Consider the following 19,371-nt stretch of genomic DNA (forward strand, 5'->3'; position numbering starts at 1 on the left):
ATAAAGCTTTTTATGTACTGGTAAAAACCACGGAATATCATGATATGTACTTTTGAAAATCAAATCCTGATTGTTCCAAAAATACAAATTTTCATAGACAAAACTTTTATAAACGAACAAACTTCATCTGTAAAAACACCTGAATTAAAAATCAACAAATTTTCAAAATCAACAAATTTTCAAAAAATCAACAAATTTTCAATATTAATCCCTACATTTCACCAATGTACTTTTTCAGACAAGAAATCACCTTTTGCTTTTTCCTTGATAGGAGGATAACTGTGATAAATACTTAAAATTTTCAAATTTACCTACTGAGAGCCACTACAATGAGGTTCCCATTTTCACACAGAGGAGGAAATAAACAAGCTCATATCTACACAGTAAAAAAGTTTAACTCAGGTTCCAAACAGGTAAATTCAAACTTCTCACACAGAGCCTTCAGTTAAATTCCCGTTTTAGATGAAGAGTTGGTGGGAAAAGAATACTGACTCAGGAACAAAAAAAAAATAGGTTTTAGCTCTAGTTCTAATTTTGGCCACTTGCTAGCCATATACCCTGGAAATTTTACATTTTTTAATTTTTTTGAGCTTCGGTGTCTTCATCTAAAAAGGAATTATCTCCTTACACACCTACTGATCAATTTTCATGAGAATCAAATGATGACATATATGCAACCATGCTGAAAAAGTGTAAAATACTGTAATATATAAAATATGATATTCTTCTTAATGCCAGCAAAGAGTAAAAAATCATCTATGTATGTGCTTTTTGTTAGACATTTTCCCTCCACTATGTATTAGTAACTGGTTACTTCAAAAACCAATATTAAGGCTAATTTATTGCCTTCCACTGCTTGTTATAAGTACATCATATTTTTACAGAAAGAGTAAAAAAGATCCTAGCCTTTCTAATAATTACAGAATCAAACTTTCTAGAGCTATAACAGATACTATGTAATAACCTGCTCTGGTTCCCTACCAGGAAGACAATCCTACAGATGCAGGAAAGTCAACTGTTTACTAATCAAATTATGCTTTAACCATAATAGGCAGAGTTAGCTACTTAATGCAATGAAAAAATTCACTGACTAGGTCTCTGCACTTCATTATTCTGTAAAGTTTTACTTTTTACTTGATAAAGGGTTCCTGAATGAAGAAGTATTTTCAAGTAGGGAATACCTGAATAGAGAAGATAAAAGTTCTTAAAGTTTCTTATTTCACTTACTTCCCCTCCAGCCCCACCTCTCCAACCCAAACTGAGATACAAAGGAAATAAATGAGAACATGACTGTTGATATTTCTATCTGCTCTCCATACACCCAATTCATCCCTCAGCCTCACCAGCTCTCCTGCACATGGAAAACAAGAAAGGTACAGATAGTCCAATAAAAATCTAAAACCCAAGAATCACAAAATGTTAAGAACTGAAAGGAACCTCCCAGGATCATGTAGTCCCTACTGATGAGGTCACTTAAAGGCAGTGACTACATCTAATTGATGGTAAACCTGTTGCACATATCTCCATACAAGAAAACCATCACTGTCAATCAACTCCTGATTCTGCTTTACCCACTTGCTAACTGAAGTGCTTGGGGCAAATCATTTAACCTCTTGGACTAGTCTGTTCCGTAACAGAATAGCAAATAAGATAAGTTAGTCAAAATTCTCTGTAAGCTGTAAACCACAACACAAGTCTAAGGAGATATTGTCTCTAGGTGTACATACAATATGTCTCTACAGCAGAGGTTCTTATTGGTAAATGGAAGCATTTGAAGGTTCAATAGTTTTAAAAGGCCCCCAGTAATTCTAAGCACTGCTTCAACCCACTGGGTTCCATGGATGAGATTTAGGTGGTCCAGAGACTCCCCTAAAATTATATCCACAAAGCACAGGTGCATATGGAAATTTTCCAGGCCAGCAGATTTCTTTAGTTTCACCAAGGGTTACTAATCCCCCAAAGGCTGAGAACTACCGCTGTAAAGTAACACACATACGCTGAAGATAAAGCTTCCAACCGATGTTGCTCAAAATGGACCACTATTCTCCCCATCAACCTGGACCAGAATCTCAGTTATTTTTACTTTCTTCATTTTCTCTCTCATCATCAAATTCTGTCTATTGTACTTCCTTCCTCCATTCCTTTCTCAATTCCTATTACTGCCGCCAGAGTTCAGACCCTCACACCTATGACCACAGCAATGAAGAAAGAAGTCTTTCTACCTCCAGGTTCCCTCTACTTCAGTTCACACTACAAGCTGCTGCCAGATTAATCCTCTGAAAACAAAGGTTTAATCGTTTCGTTCCCAACTCAAAAATCATCTGTATAACCCTCATCGCCTACTAAATCCAAGGTCATAAGCCCAGCACTAAAAGCAATCCATAAACTGGTCCAAATTTTTACTTTAAGCTTTACCACCCATTATACTGGTACAAATACGTTATATTCCATCCAAACATACTTGCCTCTCCCTAAATGTATGAACTCTGTGCTCTCTTAGTCCCTTCTCTCTGCCTAGATTACCTTTCCCAGCCTATCGAAAGTCTATAGTCATACTTCAAACCAAAGATTTCAAAAACCAGAAGCTCTATGAAATAACCCCCCTATGAGATGTGAGCTCTACCCCCTCTGAATTTGAATTCAGTATGAAACGTAACTATGTCTTAAAAGACAAATGAGGCATTTGTGTATAGTCTTACCTGCCTAACTAGTCTGTGAGGGCAGAAACTGTTATCACCCTCATCTTTATATTCCCCCAAATCCATCGCAGTCATGCAGTAGATGCTTAATAATTGTGTAAGGCAGTAGAAGAAATTTCAGCCTTCGCGGGGTAAGCAGAATACTATCTCTTGAAGGCAGAGACCTTACATGCAACATCCTCTATCATACCAGGCTTCCAAAAACATAACCTTTAGTTACTGCTTTTCAAAGCCCTTATGTTACAGGTCATATAACTGCATTTTAAGGGAAGAACTATTTGAAAGTGTTAATAAGCCACTTCAGAAAGATCTGTTCCCCCACATACTTTACACTTCTCAATTTGAAGAGCTTCCAATACTTGGCCACTAAGCATTCAATTTTAAAAATATTAACCATTTATGAAAAGTGGTAATTTCAGCCACCGATAATTATCTATTTTATGAGTAAAAACAAGTCACATAAATAAAAGAATGCTTTTCTTTTTTAAAAGGTCCATTTCGCTTGCATAATACATACAGAGACTTAACGAGACAGGTAAAGTGGGTTTATACATAAGCATGAACTCTTGCAGAAACCTGCATACAACTGTACATCAGGTATTTCAGGCAAAAGAAGCCAAAGAGGGGGAAGATACTTTGGACGTTATTCTTTTACACTATTATTACCAACAACATTTTAAGGCAGGAACTCAACATTTCGCACACTAGCTACACAAAAAGATAAAAACCAATCAAACAGAAAAAGAAAGCCACATCAAGCCCCTGGAAAATATTTTATCCTGGAAGAGTAAAAATGTCAAAATAACAGATACTTCTCTTCTTTGGTAATGAAGGTTTCATACAATCGCGGGAGCAAAGGGGGCTCAACTCCGTATCTATGGAGCAAAGAAAGGGCTGTGCACAATACTAATCATTTAAAGCCTGTAAAAGCAATGGGCAAAGTGCAAAATTTTTTAAATGTCTAAAGGATGAAAGGAGAAGGTCCAAGTCACAGATTAGATAAGGACTAGTGAAAACTGCAAGGTCACTGGGACCTACCAGGTCACAAAGGTGGAGGTGGGGGTTGTGTTGGGCGGGGGGGAAAGGGGGGGGCTGCAGAGTCAGTAAAGAACCGGGAGTGATAAAAACATGTCAGAAAAAGACGTTCTAAGGCGGGGAGTCCTTGGTTTGGGACGGTGGAACTGCGGGGAAAGTCAGGGCATTGGGAGTAAGTCCATATATTAGGGTTTTTTTGGAGAGGTGTTAAAGAAAGGAAGGGAAGGTAGAAAGAAGGGAAGGAAGCTTGAGAACTGCGGCTGCCGAGTCACGGAAACACTTTTCTCCGCTCCAGTATCATTAGCTCAGGCCTGTGCCAGGGCCAACTCGGGGCAGGACCCGTGACCCCACCCCAGAAAACTCCCAGCCCCCGGGCTGGAGTCGGCAGCCAGGGCGGCGCGGACGGCCCCCGACTGCCCTCGGAGGGTCCCGCCCCGCGGCGGACCGTGCCGGGCTCAGGGCACCGCCGCGGAGGCTCCCGGCCCGCGCCCCCAGAGCCCCCGCCCCGCCCGCGACCCCCGCCCCTAGCCCAGCGCCGCGGCGTCCTTACCCGGCGCGAAGCCGTCGGCTCCCGGCGGCCCGGCGGCCACGGCAGCGGCGCCTCCTCCACCGGCGGGCGCCCTCACCCTTCCGTGCCCAAGATCGCCATCTCGCAGCAGGCGCGGCGGCGACAGCCACCCAGGCGTCGGCCCCGGCAGCCCAGGCCGCCTACAGCCACTCGGAACCCGCTTGCCGCGCTCGCCGACACCCGACCCTCCCCCCACCCCCACCCCGGCCACGCGCCACCTCCGGCCGACCCCACGCCTCCCTGCTCGGGAGCGCGCCGCGCCCGGAGCGCGCGCCTCCCTGCCGGCTCGACCCCGCGTTCTACGCCGCGGCCTCCCAGAGCCTCCAACTCCGGACCCGGAATCCGGCTTCCCGCGAGCATGCGCAGCGAGGGAGACCCGAGGATGCCTTTGAAAGACTCCGCTTCTCCGGGTCTTCGGAGCAGTCGAGGGAGGGGGAGAGCCAGCCAATGGGAGGGAGGGGGCGGGGCCTGAACCTGTGGAAGGGGAGGGGCCGTCGCCGAGATGTGGGAAGAGGCTTCAGTAAGTCGTGGTGGGTGCTGCTGACTTGACTTTCCGGTTCGCGGCCGGTCCCGCGCATGACTTCCAGTAAGGTCCTTGGGGCACTGGCGTTCTTTTCTTGAACGCTTTACGGCAAAAGGAGGCTGTTAATAAATACTCCTTGACCTAGCTGAGTGTTTGACTTACAACCCATTGCAAGAGTAAATAATTGCATTTAGCAGATGGTCATACCAGAAGAGTTCCAGTCCACTTGTACTGGTAACCAAAACGTTCACTACCCCAACCCCACAAGAGTACGATGATAAAACTAATACTGAGCAAGTGCATGTGTCTGTGCAATTAATGAATAGAGCAGTTCCATAAAGAAGGGTCTATTATCCCCATTTATACAAATGAGTCAATTAGCCTGGAGAAGAGCTCTTGGTTCTGTGCCTTGCTTTTAGAACCAAGGCCACCCTGCAAATAGAAATCAGTAATGACCACGTTACTCATCATATGACCTGTTCCTCTACTTCAGAGTGATAATAAAGGTCATCCAGCATGGATTTCTACAATTTTTGCCCAGCTGCTTCACCCAAACCCCACAAATTACCTACACCCACACCCAAGCTTACTAGTTTTCCTCTATCTCAGGCTGGCTGTCCCTGCTCCCCTCCAACCGAAACTCTCCGCTGACTGCTCCCTCCTGTAAGGCCCTCCCTGGTGTATCTTTAACCTCATCCTTTCTGTTGGGTACAACTCTTCCGCATAACATGTTTAAGACTTTTCTGTATGAATCTTTCCCTTGACTTGTAAACCTCTTTCTAGTTCTCTCTCTTCTTCCGTCATAACTAAGCCTTTGAAAGAATTGTGTACCAAGAACATTGGCACTCCGTGAATATTTGTAGGATTCAATAAATGTCTCTTGACTGAATAAATGCAAATGCACATTCTCTTCCTCTCCACTCCATCAGTTTCTACCCTCTGACTTCCTACCTGGATCTGATGCATACTGTATCCACAATGATTATTCTAAAACATACATCTGAGCCCATCACTCCACTGCTTAAAATCTTTCATTGGCTCATGAGAGCTTTCAAGACAAAGGTTAACATGGTCTTCAAGGCTTCTTTCATGCTCACATGCTCTGTCTCTCCTGTTATGACAAACTGTTCAGAGTTCCTGATTGTGCTCACTCATCTCTACTTTGAAGGGTACTGTTTCCTCTAACCTTTCCCTCAACTTTTTGCTTGTCCAGCTCCTTTAAAAATAAATTCAAGAACATGTTCCCAAGTGCACTCTCAGACATAACCTATGCATACCAAGCAGAGGTCTGTGCTCCATCTGCAGAGTGCACACATGCCTCCTCCCACTTCCCACTCTACTTCCAGCTCTCCCAAGTCCTCAGTTTCTGCCTCAGGTGAGCTCCATTCAGAAGTTCCTTGTACTCACCTAGGCCCTTACATTGACAGCAAACATTGGACCAGCCTTTCATTATTAAATATTTCTTTGGTGTTCAAATGAACACTATTACAAATAGTGTAATAGTGTAATACATCATACATCATTGCCCATGTCCTTACTTACTGCCTTAATTTACATCCTTAAAAGTAATCGAAGGTATGAACAATTTTAGCCCTCTTGAAACATATTGGCAAGTTACCTTCCAGGAAGAACTTAGGCCTAGGTTCACACTGCCTGGGATAAAAACCCAGCTCTGCCACCCAGGGCCAGATTCCTATTTTCATGGATCCTAGATACTTTTACTTTGTGGGCCTCTTCTTCCATAAAATAATATTTTAAATTATATGTATAACTGCATTGTTATAAAGACAACATACTGATATTGTACATTAAAACATTTTCTTAGACCTAAGCATTCATTTTTTCTTTCTGATTTTAAAAGAAATTAAAACATTATATGGGCCTCTAAAAGTATGGTGAGCCTGAGGCACTGTGCCTATCGTGGCAGTTGGGTAAGTCAACACTTCTGCCACCTATGAGCTATGAGATTTGGCCAAAGTCCTTAATCTGTGCCTCAAGCAGAAAATAGGTATAATGCTACCATATGATGTTGTAGTTAAAAGAAAATGAGTTGCTACAAATAAAATACCTAGAACTATGTGGCACATGATCAATAAATTACTGATATTATAATTGTCATTCTCAATTGTCCCACAGCACTATATGAGAGTATGTGATTGTCCTTCTTCACTGTGCCAAAATCATCAAGGTATATTCTCATCTTGGTATATTCTCATCACAGGGCAAATATGGTACCTCATTGTCCATTGTCCATTTTCTTGCTAGGATATTCACAAAAAGTCGCTTTATACAATGTAGAGATTGATCCAAAATAAAATTATTAGTCTTTTCCATTTTTGTTTTCTTCTATTATTTTTTGTTTCACAACTTCATTGCCATCCTGAGATCTTGTCATTTATCTGCCTTTACTTTTTTCTACATGTTTGATAATTTTGCTTTATCCATTAAATAACTTAATCCTTTCAGATTTATTTTGGTGTGATGATCTACCTTTTCTTTCTCTAAAGAGCTCATGGTCTCCCCCAGCTCATTTGTTAAAGGATCTTTCTCCAACTATGATGGTTTTAAAATACGCCCACAAATTCATCAATACTCCCCCCTTCAAAAAGTGGAGTCTAATTCCCTTTCAAATGAATGTGGGTTGTACTTAGCGACTTATTTCTTTTTTTTTCTTTCATCAGAATTTTACTCTCAAGTAGAAACAGGATTGCAATGCCATTACTCTGAGTTCATTCTCTTCTCCCACACATGATTACATAAGGAAAGGCATTAGTGTGTTAGTGACTTATTTCTAATGGATACAATACAGCAGAAGTGACAGTATGTACTTTCCAAGAGCAGGTCTTAAAAAGGTATTGTGGCTCCTCTCTACTCTCTCTCAGATCACTTGCTCTGAAGAAGGCAGTTACCGTGTCATGAAGACATATCAAGTAGCCTTATCAGACACCCACATAGCAAGGAACTGAATATCTTGCCAACAACCAGCAAGGATATGAGGCCTCCTGCCAATTTCCATGTATATGAAGCCCTCCTGGAAGTGAATCCACCAGCCTCAGTCAGGCTTTGGATAATACAGACATCTTGACTGCAACCTCATTAGAGACCTTGAACCAGAAACCCCAACTAAATCATTCTCAAATACCTGACCCATAGTAACTGTGAGGTAATAAATGTTCATTGTTTTAAGCCACTAAATTTGAGGGATAATTTGTTATGCAGCAACACATAATAAATACACTAACCCAGTGGTTCTCAACTGGGTACCATCTTGTATCCCAGGGGACATTTGTAAATGTTGTGAGACATTTTTGATTATCTCAACTAGGGAGCTGGGGGAGATTTCCACTGGCATTTTGTGGGTAGAGGCCAGAGAGTGCTAAACATCCTTCAGTGCACAGGCCAGCACACACACACACACACACACACACACACACACACGCGCGCGCGCGCACGCGCGCGAAGAATTATCAGATCCAAAATGGCAATAATGCTGAAGATGAGAAAACCTTCACTAACCTGTTTTCCCTGCACCTTAAACTTTCTTTCTTTCACATATACTTGTTTCATATCCTTTGCTCATCTGGTTGCTGCTTTACCGTGTTTTACCCCTGGTCCTAGGCAACCACCAATCTGCTCTCTGTCACTAGAGAATAACTTTACTTTTTCAAAGGTTTGGTGTCAATGGTATCAGACAGTGTGCACTTTTTCGTGTCTGGCTTCTTCAGCTCAGCATACTTTAAAGATTCATTCCTGTTGTTCTGTGTAGCAGTAGTTGCTTCTTTTCTTATTGCTGACTATTATTTCTATTGTATGGATTTGCCAAATTTTTTTATATTTGTCTTATTGCTGAACATTTAATTTGTTTCCAGCTTTTTGCTATAATGACTGAAGATTCTATGAACATTGGGTTAAAGGTCTTTGTGATGACATATGTTTTCATTTTTCTTGGGTAAATAATGCCAAGGAATGGAATTGTTGGGTCACATGGTAAGTATATATTTAATTATAGGAAATTGCCAAACTGCTCTCCAAAGTGGTTGTGCCATTTTACATTCCCACCACCAATGTATGGGAGTTCCAGTTTTCTATTTCCTTTCCAACACTTGGTAATGTCAGTCCTTTCTGATTTTAGCCATTCTAGTAGATGTGTAGCAGTAAGTCACTGTGTTTTAATTTCTATTTCTCTGATAACTAATGATGTTGAGCATCTTCTCATGTGATTATGGCTCATTTGTATATTTTCTTTTGCGAAGTGTTTGTTCAAATTTTTTGTCCATTTCAAATTGTTTTTGTCTCTTCGGTGTGTATTCTATACACCAATCCTTTGTCAGATACATTTGTTGTGAATCTTTTCTCTCAGACTGTGGCTTGCTGTGGTGGTCAGCCTCCAAGAAGGACCCCACTGATCTTGGCCTCCCAGTGTCTATACTTTTATACAGTCTCCTCCCCTTTAGAGCAGACCCATGTCAGATTTTCCAAGAGGAATTGTGAAAGTGATGGCATGCGATTTCTAAGACTAGGTCACGAGAGTCATTGTAGCTTGCATCCTGCCCTCTTGGATTGCTTGCTCCAGAGAATGTCTTTGGGAATATCCATGCAGAGAGGAACTAAGACCTGTTGATAAACAGCCAGCAGCAACTTACCAGCCATATGCAGCATCTTAGAAATGAATCCTCCAGCCTCTGTCAAGCCTTCAGATGACTGCAATCTCACGTGACACTCCAAGCCAGAACTGGCCAGCCAAGCAATTCACATATTCCTAGTCCATAAAAACTGTGAGAGATAATAATTGTTTATTGCAGTTTTCAGTCACTAGGCTTTGGAGAAATTTTTTACACAGGAACGGTTAAACTCGCATTTCATTTTCTCAACAATATCCTTTGAAGAACAGAGTTTTTATTTTGCCAAAGTTCAATTTATCAACTCTGTCTTGTGACTCATGCTTTTTATGACATATTTAAGAAAGTTTACCTACTCCTATAGAGAAAAGATTTTTTAATATGTTTTCTTCTTGAAATTTAGTTTTAACTTTTTCATTTGGGACTATAATACATTTCAAATTAATTTTTGCATAAGGTATGAGGAAAGAGTCAATGTTAATTTTTTTCTAAATGGATATAATATTGTTTCAACACCATTTGTTGAAAAGACAGTCCTTTCCCCCATGAACTAGCTTTAGCAACTCTGGTGAAAACTCAGTGTCTATTTTTGGACTCTTTAATCCATTCCATTTAACTATAAGCCTATCTTTATTACACTGTATTGATTACTATAACTTTAGAAAGTGTTGAAACCAGGAAGCGTAAATCTTCCAAATCTGTTCTTTTTCAAAATGATTTTGACTCCACCAGGTTCTTTGCATTTCCACATGAATTTTAGAATTAGCTATTTAATTTTTACTTTTGAAAAAATACCTCCAGGAATTTGGGATTGCTAATACGTAGATCAATTTAGGAAGAACTGACACATTAACAGTACTGAGTCTTCTCATCCATGAATATGGTATAGATCTCAGTTTATTCAGGTCTCCTCTAAATTCTCTTAGCAATGTTTTGTATTTTTGATAGTACTGGTATTGCATATACTTATCCTTAAGTATTTTATGCTTTTACTGCTATTGTAAATGGATTCTTAATTTCATTTTCTAATGGTTCATTGATAGTATATTTAAATACACTTGATTTTTTAAATATTGGCCAAGTGTGTTGAGACCTTGCTAATGAATTTATTAGTTCTAGTAGTGTTTTATAGATTTCTTGGGAGTTTTCATGTTCACTATCATACCTCTGCAAATAAAGAGAGTTTTACTTTTTCCTTTCCATTCTGCATGCTTTTATTTACCTTTCCCACTTTATTCCACTGACTAGAACACACAGTATAATGCTGAACAGAAGCAGTAAGAAAGAGCATCATGCCTTGTTCCTGATTTTAAGGGAAAGCATTCAGTGTTGTACCATTAAATATGATGTTCTCTCTAGATTTTTTGCATATGTCCTTTGCCAGGTTGAGGAAGTTCCCTTCCTTTCCTAATTTGCTGAGAGTTTTTATTATGAATGAGTGTTAAATTTTACCAAATGCTTTCAAGGGGCATCTACTGAGATGATCTTATGTTTTTGTTTTTGTTTTTTTTTCCTTTTTAGATTGTTGAGATGATGGATTAAATTGATTGATTTTCAAATATTAAACCAACCTTACATTCCTGAGATAAACCAAACTTGTTCTTGGTGTATTATACATTTTATAGGTTGCTGGGTTCTACTAGCTAAACTTTAAAAATATTAAGAAATCCAAGTTCATTGGGAATACTGGTCTGTAGTTTTCATGTAATGTCTTTTTCTAGGTTTGTTATCAGGGTAAGTCTGGCCCAATAAAATGAGTTTGGAAGCTCCTTATCTACTTTCTGAAGAAGTTGTATAAGATTTTTATTATCTATTTCCTAAAGGTTTGAAAGGTTTTTTCAATTTTTAACTTATTTTTTGTTGAAGTATGGTTGATTTACATGAACACTTTCATCAATGAAGCTATCCAGGCCAGGAGTCTCCTTTTTGAGAAAAATTAAATTATGAATTTAATTTTGTTTGTAGATAAAAGACAATTTAATTTTCTATGTCTTCTTGTGCCAGTTTTGGAAATTTGTGTCTGTCAAGGTTTTTTTCCATTTCATTTAAGTTGTCAGATTTATTTGCCTAAAGTTATTTATAATATTTATTATTCTTTAACATTTGTTTAATATCTGATGTCTCATTGTTTATTCCTAATGTTAGTATTTTATGTTTTCTCTCTTTTTCACTTGATAAGCTTAGTTAAAGGTATTTCATTTGATTGATCTTTTCAAAAAAGAAGCTTCAGTTTCATTAATTCTATTGTCTGTTCCTCTTTTATTTATTTCAGCTTTTTTCATTATTGCCACATTTGTACTTACTTGGGACTTATTTGCTTCTTTTTCTAGCTCATTAATGTGAAAGCTTACATTATTCACTTGGGATCTCATTGCTTTTCTACCATAAACATTTAGAGCACAGATTTCCTTCTGAGCACTGCTTTAGATATACCTCCAAAATTTAGATATATTTTATCTCAATTTTCATTTAGTTCTAAATATTTTCTGATAGTCCTTGTGATTTCTTCTTTGACCCATGAGTTATTAGGAAATCTGTTGTACATTTTCCAAATATTTGGGAATTTCCCAGATATCTTTTTGTTATTGTTTTCTAATTTAACTCCATTATGGTCAGAGAATATACTCTAGCATTTCTATCTTTTCAAATTATTGATACTTGTTTTATCCCCCAGTATTCTTGGTGAATTTTTCATTTGCACATGAATAGTGTGTATTCTCTTGCTGGAGAGAGTGAAGATTATTCTATAAATGGCTATTAGGTCAAGTTGGATGATAGTATTGTTCAAGCTTTCTATAGTTTTACTGAGTTTTGTCTACTTGTTCTATCAATTACTGAGAGGAATAAAGAAATCTCTATAAATCTAGATGTACTTTTTTATCCTTTCAGTTCTGTCAGCTCTCAATTCATGTATTTTGTAGATATATTATTAGGTGTTTACACATTAATATTGCTATATAGTCTTTATCATTACATAATTTCCCTCTTAATCTCTGTTAGGGTTACTTGTTCTGAAATTTAATTTTTCTAATATTAATATATCCACTCCAGATTTCTTATGATTAATGTTTGTGTGGTACCTTTTTCCATCTCTTTCCTTTAATGATTCAATGTCTTCATATTTAAAGTAGTTTTCTTGTAGACAGCATTAGTTGAGCCTCGATATTTTAGCCAGTCTGGACAATCTCTGTCTTTTTTTTTTTTTAATACATCCTTATTGGAGTATAATTGCTTCACAATGCTGTGTTAGTTTCTGTTGTACAACAAAGTGCATCAGCCATATGCATACATATATCCCTGTATCCCCTCTCCCTTGAGCCTCCCTCCCACCCTCCCTATCCCACCCCTCTAGGTCGTCACAAAGCACCAAGCTGATCTCCCTGTGCTGTGCTGCTGCTTCCCACTAGCTATCTATTTTACATTTAGTAGTATATATATGTCAGTGCTACTCTCACTTCGCCCCAGCTTCCTCCTCCCCACCCCATGTCCTCAAATCCATTCTCTATGTCTACATCTTTATTCCTGCCCTGCTACTAGGTTCATCAGTACCAATTTGTTGTTTTATTTTTTAGATTCCATATATACACATTAGTATACGGCTTTTGTTTTCCTCTTTCTGACTTACTTCACTCTGTATGACAGACTCTAGGTACATCCACCTCATTATAAATAACTCAATTTCATTTTTTTTATGACTGAGTAATATTCTATTGTATATATGTGCCACATCTTCTTTATCCATTCATCTGTTGATGGACATTTAGGTTGCTTCCATGTCCTGGCTATTGTAAATAGTGCTGCAATGAACATTGTGGTACATGTCTCTTTTTGAATTATGGTTTTCTCAGGGTATATGCCATTTACCTTTTAAATTCTGTTTTCTATTTGTACCATCTTGTTTCTTTTTCCTCTTTTCCTCCTTATTTTCAATTAGACAAGTAGTTTTTGATGTTCAATTTTATCTCCACTATTAAGTTACTAGCTGTAGCTCTTAGTAGTTTTTTAGTGGTTGTCTTAGAGTTTATAGTATGCATCTTTAATTTATGCAGTCTAACTCCAGATAATATGACACCACTTTGTGTTTAATGTAAGAAATTTACAATGGTATACTTCCATTTCTCCCTTCCTCTTCTTAGTGCTATTGTTGTCATAATTATTTTAAGTTCAGCACATATTATAACCTCTATAATATATTCTTAGCATTTTTGTGTTAAACAATTATCGTTTGAAAAATTAAAAAACGAAAGAAGTTTTTTATGTACCATTTCCAGTGATATTCACTGCTTTGTGTGGATTTGAATTACAAATTGATTTCAGTTTCCTTCATCCTAAAGGACTTCCTTTAATATTTCTTGTAGTAAAGTTCTACTGGCAATAAATATCTCTGATTTCATTTGCCCAAAAAGTTTTATTTCGCCTTTCATTTTTTAAAGGAATTGTTTTGCTGGAAAAAGAATTCTAGTTTGATTACTTTTTTTCTGTCAGTTCTTTGAAAATGCCATACATTGTCTTCTGAGTTGGATAGTTTCTGATGAAAAGGCTGAAGTAATTTTTATTTCTTTGTAATAATGCACCTTTTGTTGTTATTATTTCTTTTAGAATGTTTTTTTCTTTATCAGTGGTTTTGAGCGACCTGATTATTATGTGTTTTTGTGTAATTTGCTATGTATTTACTTTGCATAAGATTTGATAAACTTCTTGAATTGTGGGTTTATGTTTTGTTTTATTTAGAAAAGTTTTGGCTGCTGTTTCTTCCAATGCTTTTTCCTGCCTCCTCTTTCTAGCTCCTCCTGGGACTCCAATTACATATATTGTAATTAAACATATATAAAATAATTTAAATAACTACTACTAATTTTTTCCCGTAGGCCACTTAGGTTCTGTTTTTGTTGTTGTTGATATTTCAACTTGTTTATTTCTAGAGTTTTCTTTTTTTCCTGTCTGCATTTCAGTTTGGATACTTTCGATTGCTATATCTTGAATTTCACTGATTTGTTTTTCTTTTATAGTATCTAATCTACTATTAAGACCACCCAGTAAAATTCCTATTTCAGATATTGTATTTTTCAACCCTAGAAAAGTACATTTGGTGTTTAAAAAAAATCTTCTCTTTTCCTCTTCTTTATATTCATATTTTCCTTTAAATACTTGAACATGTTTACGATAGCTCTTTTGTCATTCTTGTCTGCTAATACCATCATTTATATCATTTCCTAGTTTGTTTCTATTGTTACATTATTCTTCTGGGATGAGAAACATGTTCATGCTTCTCTGCATGTCTAGTAAATTTTAATTGCATGCTGGACATCATAAGTGTGAGCTTGCTGAGTTCTGGGTTTTGTTTCTTTATCTATTTTTTTAAAGAATGCTAAACTGAAATTTTGTTCTGTTAGTTAGATTACTTGATAATTGTCTAGATTTTTTTTGAATACATATTTGATTTAGAATGCAGCACTAACAGCATGGTGATAAACTGTCACAGATTTGTATCAAGAAACACACAATCTTTAAAATGTGTTGTTTTCACAAGTAATTTAAGTATAGCATTATTATTATTTGGTACTAGAGTCAAAGACAACATTTAGATTCTTCAGTGTTGGGGTACTTAGTAACATCAAAATGATTGTCTAGTTAGACAGAGGAAAGAAATTCATATGCAGTTTCTTTTCTTTTTGCCAGTTCCCTTGCAGAAACTCCATATCCTCTCCTGAGAAATCATTAATAAGGAGAACTTCAACAACCTTCCAGGTCTTGTTCTTGGTTATAACAGGGAATGAATTGATCAGATCACTGGGAATACTATAGAAGTTGCCATAAGAGATAACACTCATGGACACAAATTATCCCTCTGGGATTCCAAACCAGGTGTCTCTGATGTGGTCACAGATGGCTTTTGCAGCCGCCATTGCACTGGATAGGTTTCAAGCCTTGATGACAGCAGTACCACACTGCTGCACAGCCGTGATGAATTCTCCCTTGAGCCAGCTGTCGCTGCATAAGTACCATCTTACTTTCCTTGCAGTTTCACCTTGGCATGGTTGACATCTGGATACTGAGCTGAGGAATGGTTTCCCCAGATGATGACATTCTTTACATCATCAGAAGTCACATCAAATTTAGCACCAAGTTTAACAGAGCAGTTCAGCTCGGTTGTGATCCAAAAGAGTCAAGCAACAAAAGTTCTCCTTGGGGATGGACTTGAAGCAATCAGGCCATTGGTATTGGCTGGGTTTCCCACCACAATAACCTTAACTGACTTCTTGGCATATTTCTTCAAGGCTGCACCCTGGCATTTGAAGATTTTCACATTTGCTTTGAGTAAATCTGTCCTCTCTGTGCCATCCCTTTTTGGCATGGAGCCCAAAAGAATGGCTACAACCATGTCTTTGAGGGCAATCTCTTCTTTATCTGTTGTGATGACATCTTTCAGGAGGGATGGGCAGTCTTGCAGTTCCATTAGGACACCATCCAGGACACCCATCATGGGAGTAATATACAACAGCACAAGAATTATAGGCTGGTCTTTACCAAAGACAGATCCATTTCCAATAGTGTACAGCAGTGAATATGCAATTTGACCAGCTGCTCCAGTCACAAGGACTCTGATTTGTTCAGAATTTGTAGTTGAGGGCCTTCTGTTTTCAAGGGCTTGGTGACAAAAACCCTTAAAAAACACTGTTGACATGATTGGGAACTGCATGGAAAATTTCAACACCTGCCTCGGCTAGATTCTTTTAAGTCTTGTTTTTAAGCTTTTTTTGGTGGGTTGATTTAGAGTACACTGTACTTTGGGTATTCAATATGGAATATTCCTAGAATCTAGCTGGCCAGAACTCAAACATCTCCAAGTTCTTTGTGAGCTTTGAGAATCATCCACTTTACAGCTTCCTGGTCCATTTTTTTTTAATTAATTAATTTATTTATATTTTTGGCTGTGTTGGGTCTTCGTTTCTGTGCGAGGGCTTTCTCCAGTTGCAGCAAACGGGGGCCACTCTTCATCGCGGTGCGCGGGCCTCTCACTATCGCGGCCTTTCGTTGCGGAGCACCGGCTCCAGACGCGCAGGCTCAGTAATTGTGGCTCACGGGCCTAGTTGCTCCGCCGCATGTGGGATCTTCCCAGACCAGGGCTCGAATCCGCGTCCCCTGCATTGGCAGGCAGATTCTCAGCCACTGCGCCACCAGGGAAGCCCCCCTGGTCCATTTTTTATGTAGTCTTGAAAGGATTCGCCCTATGATATGTCACTGAGTATTCAGCAGCAGTCTCATGGTGACTCCTATGCAGGATTCTGGGTCTCATTCTTCATGTTGCTTTCTCCTCTCCAGTTCTTTGCTCCACAAAGTTCAGTGATCTTCCCAAACTATGTTTTCTGTCATATCAACTCAGGGGGTTAATTTCACCTTAGTATCCATTCAGTCTTCCTCTACTACTGCCCCAGCAGCAGTAGAATTCCCAAGCATAAGTTATTCTGTCTAAAATAATGCTCTGGGGCCCCAGAAGTTCTATCTATGTTAGTTTTTGGTCCTCCATATCCAGTAGAATGATCTCAGAAGGTGGGGTGATCTTGGTACTCAAAACTACTCTGCCATGAAAACTCCAATACCTTCACTTTTGGTGGTCATTTCATCAATATTATTTCCACACTCTTTAATCTTTTCATAATCTGGAAAGTGGATGTTAGATCAGTCTCACACAAGCATATGTTTCCATGTATGCATGTATACAAACACATGTATATACACACACACATACTTATCAAGGACAAAGTTTATTATCAGTAGCTATTTTATTATCACAATAAAACATAATAATAATGGCTAAGATTATTTTGAGACTTTATTATGAACCAGGAACTGTGACAAATACTTTTATTTTCCTCTTATGAAATATGAAGCATAGAGAATTGGGGTAATTTGTACAAGGTCATACATTAAGTAACAGGTGAAGCCAAGTTTGAGTACAGCAAGCTTGACTCTAGAGAAGGAATTGGTAAACAATGGCTTGCAGACTGCCACCAGTTTTTGTAAGTTTTATCCCAAGAGAGCCAAGCACATTCATTTTTGCAGTGTCTGTGGCTTCTTTTGAGCTACAGTGGTAGAGTTGAGTAGTTGCAACATAGACTGAATGGCAGCCAAAAATATTTACTATCTGTCCCTCTACAGAATAAGTTTGCTGACCCTTACTCTAAATCATGAATTAATTACTCTCTAATTTTCAAGGCCATCTCCACTGTTACCATAAGGTAGTTTTTCATGTCATTTTGCTGACCATGGAAGTTCTCTTCATTCGTATCCTCTGCTTTCAAAGTATACTTTTCAGCATACCAAAAATAGCCCATCATTAAGAGCTATACCACTCACTTTCAAAATGTCTGTCTCTATCCTCCAGAATAGAAAGTTTTTGAAAGCAGGTGTTCGGTCTACTGTTTTCACTGCTGTATCACCAGTGCCTAAGACAGAGCCTGACACACTATAGGTGCTAAGCTGTATAACTTTTAATGGATGATCCTTTGACCATACAAATTACTTTGATTAAACTCAGATAAGACTCCATCCTTCTCTAGCTGAACCAATAAGGAAAGGTGGCTTCTTTCTTTCATATATGCTTCCTTTCCCATTGATTCATAAGGCTACTTTTCTTTTTTTAAAAAAATCATGGGCTAAATTACTACATGTACTAGTTAAATCTGTTGTCAGCTGAGGCTGGTCCACCCTTTGATATTTAAAGAAAACCGGTCTAACCACTCAGCAAACATCCTATGAGAAGTCCAATCTCCTTTCCTCCTTCCTACAACTTCTCTGAATTTTTGAGAGAATCTATTCAACGGCCTCTTCAGCTGTGTGAATCAGCTTCAAATTAACTTTTGCTTTCACACATATCTCATCCCACATGGCTGCTGTCTTCTCTGCCCCACACTAGACGTGAATCTCAAGACTCTTTTTCTTGGACTCCTTCTCAACACCCTACCCCCTCAAAAAAAATTCACACACATAAGTTGTTCTTTGTATGTAGCCTTCTTCACTCACAGTTAGAGGAAGACAAAGCGGATTTGCATGCAGCAATGCAAACAACTTAAAGTCTTTAGAAATTCCCTGCTTTCAAAAAGCCTTCAGCCAACATACAGTCAGGAATTTCTCACTGGCCACCTCTCTCTACAAGCATGGTGATTCTTCCTCTCTTCACTGTCTTGTCATACAATTTTTAAAAAATTTTTTGGGCACAGTGGTTTGTCTATCTCTTTGTTACATGATCTTCTTCCAACCTAAGCCCCCAGGGTCTCACCTTTTAGCTTTATGCAATGTATTAAGATATCTTTCTCAATGAAATGATTTCTTTCCCAAGAGAAATCTGGCACCAAATGTTAAAAAAATTTTTTTTCATCCCATTAAACAAGAATTTATTTCTGGGCCATCTATTCTATTCATTTCACCCACCTTTCTGTTTTTTGCATCCATTAGTATTACATTTTTAATTACTATCACTATAGTATATGGCTTAATGCCCATAAGGAGGGTTGATATACCAAATGTTTAACAACCAATCAGAACAAATGAACTGACCAGTCATAACAGGGGGCTGAACACAACCCATAGGGTTGTGTAAGGGTGTGTGTACAGGCTGCCTTTAGGGAAGTATCCCTCATTACTACTCTCCTTTTCCAAAATTTTCTTGGTTATTCTCACATGACTGTTGTTATCAGTTTTATTAGTCGTTTTGTCTAATTAAAAAAAAAAAGCTCATCAGGATTGTGATTGCAATTGCACTGTTCTTCCCAAATCAATCTCTAGGTTCATTGCAATTCTAACCATAATCCTATTGAGTTGATTCTCTTTGCTTTGTCATCTTATCACCTCTTTCCTACTACTTCCTGAAAAAAACAACTAATGTGTGTGGTGGAGGTCCAGGATGCTGAATGTAGATATAGTGAC

General features: G+C 38.4%; 1 protein-coding gene and 1 pseudogene across 3 annotated transcripts in view; both read right to left on the reverse strand.

Annotated features, from left to right (window-relative positions):
• Positions 1–4,464, reverse strand: part of WWP1 (WW domain containing E3 ubiquitin protein ligase 1) — a 117,458-nt gene extending 112,994 nt beyond the window's left edge. For 2 of the 3 annotated variants that reach the window (XM_057532204.1, XM_057532202.1), the window contains exon 1: positions 4,285–4,464. The gene's annotated coding sequence lies outside the window, so the exon portion shown is untranslated. The remainder of the gene's footprint in view (positions 1–4,284) is intronic. The other variant, XM_057532199.1, reaches the window with a different exon arrangement.
• Positions 4,465–15,012: 10,548 nt separating this feature from the next.
• Positions 15,013–15,943, reverse strand: LOC103019832 (malate dehydrogenase, cytoplasmic-like; annotated as a pseudogene).
• Positions 15,944–19,371: the final 3,428 nt, after the last annotated feature.

This window comes from Balaenoptera acutorostrata, chromosome 17 (assembly GCF_949987535.1).
Source record: "Balaenoptera acutorostrata chromosome 17, mBalAcu1.1, whole genome shotgun sequence".
Lineage (NCBI taxonomy): Eukaryota > Metazoa > Chordata > Mammalia > Artiodactyla > Balaenopteridae > Balaenoptera > Balaenoptera acutorostrata.